Here is a 6,903-nt window from a genome sequence, read left to right as displayed (position 1 = left end):
TCTACAACAACGTTTTTCTTTTCCCATCACTCTTCTCTGGAATCACCAAGGATCTATCATTAATGGATTTATCTGATGGCATTAGACTCAGTTACCTCATATACTCTAAGATCTAACTCTACTCCATCCTGTCCCAATGGCTGTCCAACTTCTGGTCTTAAGTGAGCTACAATTAAATGCAAGAAAGACTGATTTCATTGTCTTAAGCCCCTGTTGCAAACTCTTGTCAAGCTATGACCTAATTGCCCCCTTAGCCATTGTTTCTGACTAAGCCAGTCAGACAAAATGTTAGTCTTCCAAATGACCCAGAGCTGAGCTTCCACCTTCATGTATTCTTTGTTTAACAGATGCCTACTTGTACTTGCAGAACATTATCTACCTCTACCCCTATTTAAGTGTGCTGCTGATGCCCTTATCTATTTCTTTGTAAACTCCTTATTTATTCCAATCTTTCAAATTGGCTTTACACCCGGTCTAAAATTCAGTTTATTTAAAAGCCCATATTTTATCCTGCATTAAGTTGTCTTCACCCATTGCCTTGTCTTCACTGACCTACATCAGCCCTAGTTCCCCAGTACCTCCTTTTAAAATTGTTACTCGTGTTTCTTTCATGCTACATTCACCTAATTTATTTACTCTGGAAGTGGCTTCTTATTCATCATTCGCCTGACAACGTCAATCAGTTGTTACTTTCACAATGTAGTACTGAAATAACTACATGATCAAAGGTGCAATTTTGTACCTATTGAGATGTAGAGCAAGATCTTGTGCAGTTTCTATTAAGTGCTTTAAAAATTCACTATTATTCAAAGAGCAGAAGTTTATCTAACTGAGCAAAATCATTCCTTCAGCCAGTCCCACCAGAAATTATATTCATTGCTTACTGCATTTTTGACATGTTTAGTCAATGTGACTTCTTTGATGTACTTGTATTCAGCATCACATTTCATTGCAGCTTGTTACAACTTCCACAGTAATGTTGTACCACATTTTTAAATCCAGCTCCGATGATTTATATCAATTGGTTCATGAATATATACTTGCTCAAGCTATTTTAGTTACCCAATGTGCTTATTGTGCATCAAAGTACTGGCAAGTGGTTAGATGTTGAGGGATAATAGGACAAAGTAATGGGCCATCAGTCCCATTGTTGCTTGTGATCAAACAGTAAGCGGGCCCTGTGATTGTAGAGATATGATTAGAGTAATATAATGAAGAACTATGCGTGTGTCTTAAGGTGCTCTAACTTCACATAAGCCTGCCATTATAGTTCTTTTATCTCTTTTTCTAAAACTGATGAGAGATTATAATGGGCAGGGCCTGAGGCAACATTATTAGGGATCACATCGGCGTGGAAAGGTAAGTGGTGGCTATTATGGGGCATGATGTGAGAGGATGACGAGAGTTCCACTGATTAACGTGTGAATACCTTGACAACAGCTTAAGGTGAGAGCTAAGGCAAGATTTATTTTCTATTACTGCTAAAAATCTACTGTTGTATACAAGATGGCTGAAGGAGGGAGAGGTTCACTTCCAGAAGTAGATCTGCACACCTCATTACAGCTGGAGTTCCATTGAATACAATGATGTTTCTGTCAGCTGAAGGGAGAGGAATGACACTGAGCCAGATAACTATTACTCTCACCTGACTTTTTTACAAAAATGTGGCAAAACCGTTGCCTTTTACATTGCAACCACGATTCAGAATGAGCACAACTGGTTTTCAATAGTGGGTCATAGTGCAATATGCTGTGGTTTAATTTGCATCCACCATTGTATAGGGACAAGTGCAATAGTGGCCTTGAAATTGAGGACCCAAAAACAACTCGCATTTATTGTGATTGTAAAATGTTCCAGCGTGCTTTACTGCAGTGTTGGTCAACAAGCTGAAGTTAACACCAAGTCACACAAGATATTGGGGTCAGGTGATACCTTATTGAAAAGGTTGGTGTTACATAGGATGTACAACACACACTGTCCATTTGGCCTGATTAGTCCATGTCAGTTTGTATGCAGTATTCAAGTCTTCTACCATAGTCCCTTCACTGTCATGCACTTATCCAGCCTATACCTAGTATTCAGTTCCAGCGCTTTGATAGCAAGTTTCACATACTTAGCACTTTAGGCAATTAAGTTTCTTAATTCCTTAAATTAATTTCTTGGTGACTTAATAAATTGTCACATGTATTAGTACACAGTGAAAAGTTGCCACTCTCTGGCGCTATATTCAATTTTTTATGGTCTCTAGCTAACATGGTGAAAAGTTGCCACTCTCTGGCACCATATTGGTCTCTAGCTATGTTTATCCCCACAAATGGAAATGTTTTCTCTCCATCAAGCCTTCCATAATTTTAAACCTCAACCTTTTTTCAAAAACTGTCCATCTTGCAACCAGTTGTTAAATCTGTTCTGCAATTTGTTCTGTGCAGAATGTTATGTGATACCTTATCTAAGGCCTTTTGAAAATTCAGGTTAATTATATCTGCATTACTTTGTTTACTCAAGAGTTCACCTTGGACAGGTAAAAAAAAATCCATGGAAAATGCAAATGAATGGACCCCCCCCCCCAAACCTAGGATCAGTACCAGCTCTGTTCAACTTGAATGCAAATAACCTTCCGAATTCATATATGCCAAAAACAACCATCTCACACCTCAAGTCCCTGACGTCACCTTGGACTGTGCCCTAAATGAGGACTTTTCAACTTGAGAACAATACTGCACTGCATGGTGACTCAAGATCAGCCTTGCAGAAACCGTATCCAGCTTATTACATCCTCAATGCGAAAGCCAATGAAGAGCTCAATATCTAAATGAATGACTTCAAATTAAAGTACCAACCAATTCCAACATATCTTAGTGATCCTGGATGGACACTGACCTTTTGGGAACACCTAAAACTGCAGCCAAGATTAAGTCCAGAAACAACATGAATGCCAAACTAGCTGACTCAACATAGGGTGCTGCTATCATCACACTTCAAACCTCAACATGTGCTACACAGTGTTAGAATGCTGTGATTCTGTTTGGCTAAGATTATCTCACATGCAGTTGACACCCAGCGGAATGTGGCCATGGCAATCATTACTGGAACACTGGTTTCCCCCACATATCTGCCAATTTGCAAAAACCCACAAAATGATAGAAAAGGTTTGCAAAGCCCTTTATCTGCTACCCCATGCAGATATACCTGGACAAATGAATAGAAATCATTGGACACAGCAAACAAGTACCTGGTCTCAAACACAACCCAACAGTTGACCGATTTCAATCTTCTGAGGAAAGAGTAGTCCACCCTCAACATGGCCCCTACTTGTCTAACCCCCACAGATGGGGCATCAGTGCCAGTCTTCAATGTGCCTGTGGTGAGCAAACTACATATAGAAGAGAGTCCAATCCACAGACTCAGGAGGCCTATCCACACTCGACATAGCAGAACTGGAAGAAGTGCTTGGCTTAGGGACTTCACCTTTGCTTAATAAATAGCCTCTTCAAATAATAAAATTTGTCAAGCAAATTTTCTGCATTAAAATCCATGCTGACTACTCTTTTTTGATGTCTTATCTATTTAGTTGAGATTACATTATTTTTCCTACCTCCAATAAACGTCTATAATCCCCTGGACACACCAATATTTTAGCCATGTGTTAATTCTCATTATCTGTCTGTTTATTTACATATAGTAAAGAGTGTTGTAAAGGAAGAGATTCAATGGGTTTGAATTTAAGACTGATACAGCTGAAAGCACACTGGAACAATTATAGACATTGCCCAAGACGCTAGTATTGCAGGAGTGCAGAGATCTGAGAGACATTAAGCTGGGGTTAGTTGGAGATGCAAGGGGCGAGGTACTAGAAAACAAGGATGAGAATCTTAACATTTATGTTATCAGTCCAAGAGTCAGTGCTGAGAGCAGTGGATATTGGACTTTGACATTGAGGGTAAGGGCAGTAGAGTTTTATGCGGAGCTAGAGTTCTAGAGTAAAACACAGCAGCAGAGAATGGCTGTAAGGTTGGAAACATTTAAAAATTCAGGTAAAGAACTAAAATCCTCGTGACTACTGGAAAATGGCAGAAAGCAAGTGTAAGACGTTAAGGTATGACTATCTTCTGTTTTTGGAAACCTCACTCTATGACTAGTGGAAGAATGAAGTGGGTATACACACTTGAACTTGGTGTCACTCCCTATGAGAAGGAAAATCAGAACTATCTTGTGAAGCAGGTGCCTGTCAATTGGATGAAGGTGAATGCTGGAGCTTCTGTTGGTTCTTGATCGTTACAAGAAAGATGATCTATTAAATGCCAATGTGGCATGCTCAGTATTAATAGATTTGAGAGGACGGAAGTTATTCTACAGAAGAATATGTCATGTACCTTAAAGGATGGCATAAAATTCAATTTGGAAATTCTGGGCATGGTATTAACGTTTCAATTATAGGATTGTGCTAAGGTGCGTATGGACAGGCATAAGTTCTAACTGGTGTTTGGTTCTTAGGGGGATTGTTGGATCAAATGTCTGTTGCTTTAAAAAGCATTCTGGAGAAACATTTCCTTAAGCTTTTGTGGAGAAAATTAGAAACTGTGATGACACAAAAGAGAATATTCAAAAGCTTGCCAAATTTAGAAATAATCCAGACACTAGACACAGACAACAATACAACAGAAGGATTAAACACGGAGATTGAGGCTGACAATATCCGTAGCAGAAGATTTGGCTATTACAATTGAGGGCATAATGGGAACAACAATGTGGGTAAATGAATCCCAGAAATGGCAAAAGAGCAGCTAATGCATGCTCATAATGTGATTACAAGTAATGTTATGTGGTAAGCTTTAGAGAGCAAAGAGGCAGGGTCCTTCAAATGACAGCAAATTCTGAAGAAAAAGATGAAAATACTGAGTACAAAAAAAATCAATATTTTTGATCCTGAGATGGTTGTTAGTGATAGACTCCTTTAGCTGTACCTCAACAATATGTGGGAGAGATTGGTTAAAATAATAACTTGATTTTGTAAATGGTGAGAAGCAATGCAAGGTTAAAGAACGTAAAAATATTACTTGCTTTAGGTTTGGCAATGTCAACACAATGAAGTCCCTAAGCCATTATAATTCCATATAAAATAACTTATTCCAGCTATTTTACAAGTATTGATGGCGTATCCAGTGAAATACATTTTATGAAAATAGCACAAATGGAATTTGGTGTGGCACATGGTAAAACATGAATTATATATGGAAAGTCAGTTGATTTGTAGTTTTCTGAGGGCATCTTAACCTAATGTTTTGTCAATGTTAGACAACTATTGAGTTGGTCCAATAGAAAGTGCATCTGGCAAATTGTTAATGGAAAGAAGGGTGAATTGAACAGATGTTGTTTCATCAGCCTTTGCTGTAGAAGATATAAGTAACATCCCAGAGACAGCTGTAAATCAGGAAATGGAAGGGAATGAGGAACCCTGAAAAATTACAGCCATTAAGGAAATAATATTGAGCAAGTTGTTGGGTTTGCAGGTTGACAAATTCTCTAGTTTGGATGGACTTCATCCTAGGGTATTGAAAGAAGTGGCTAATAAAATAATTGAGGAATTGGTTTTAATTTCCAAAAGATCCCTCGATTTTGGGGTCTGCTCCATTAGATTGGAAAATAGCAAATATAACTCCTTTCATTAAAAAAATGAGAGACAGAAAGCAAGAAATCACTGACCAGTTAGCTTAACATCTGCCATGGGGAAATTGTTAGAAGCTATCATTAAAATATAGCAGGGCGTATAGAAGAATTCAAGGCAAGAAGGCAGTGTCAACATGGCCTTGTGAAAGGGAAATCATGTTTAATCAATTTATTGGAATACTTTGAAGGAGTCACATGTAATGGGATAAAGGGAAACTGGTGAATTTACAAACCTAGATTTCCAGAAGGTATTTGAAAAGTGCCACAAAGGTTATGTAGAAAATAAAAGCACATTGTAGTGGATAACTATATCATGGGCAGAAGATTGTTTGCTAACAGTTGGCAAAAATGGCCTTTTTTCTAAGTGGATGTAATGAGTGGTATGCTGGGGCATCAAATTTTACAATTTATCATAAATTATTTGGAGAAAGATTGCGTTGCCAAATTTGCTAACTACACAAGCATAGGTTGGAAAATAAATTGAGAACAGGATGCAGGAGCAGTAAGCAGTCTCACAACACCAGGTTAAAGTCCAACAGATTTTTTTGGTAGCACAAGCGTTCGGAGCATTGCCCCTTCATCAGGTGAGTGAAGAGTTCGGTTCACAAACAGGATATATGTAGACACAAACTCAATTACAAGAAACTGGTTGGAATGTGAGTCTGAATAGGTAATCAAGTCTTAAAACTACAAACAATGAGTGGAGAGAGAGTTAAGCACAGGTTAAAGAGGTGTGTATTGTCTCCAGCCAGGACAGTTAAATTTTGCAAGTCGTGGGGGTTACTGTTAGTGTGATATGAATCCAAGACCCCAGTTGAGGCTGTCCTCACGTGTGCAGAACATGGCTATCAGTTTCTGCTCAGCAATTCTGCATTGTGTGTCGTGAAGGCCACCTTGGAGAACGCTTACCCAAAGATCAGAAACTGAATGCCCATGACTAAAGTTTTCCCCAAAAGGAAGTGAATACTCCTGCCTGGTGATTGTTAAGCGGTGTCTATTCATTCATTGTCGCATGGCCTCGCCAATGTATCATGCGTCGGGACACCCTTTCCTGCAGTGTATCAAGAAGACAATGTTGGCCAAGTCACAAGTATGTACCATGTATCTGGTGGATGGTGTTTCCACGTGAGATGATGACATCTACATCGATGATCGGCACATCTTGCAAATGTTGCTGTGGCAGGATTGTGTGGTGTCATGGTCCCTGTTCTTCTGAAGGTTGGGTAGTTTGCTGTG

This window comes from Carcharhinus amblyrhynchos, chromosome 2 (genome assembly GCF_965287045.1).
Source record: "Carcharhinus amblyrhynchos chromosome 2, sCarAmb.v2.hapA, whole genome shotgun sequence".
Classification (NCBI taxonomy): Eukaryota; Metazoa; Chordata; class Chondrichthyes; order Carcharhiniformes; family Carcharhinidae; genus Carcharhinus; species Carcharhinus amblyrhynchos.
The sequence above is the reverse complement of the archived record's forward strand: the minus strand, read 5'-3'. Positions refer to the sequence as shown.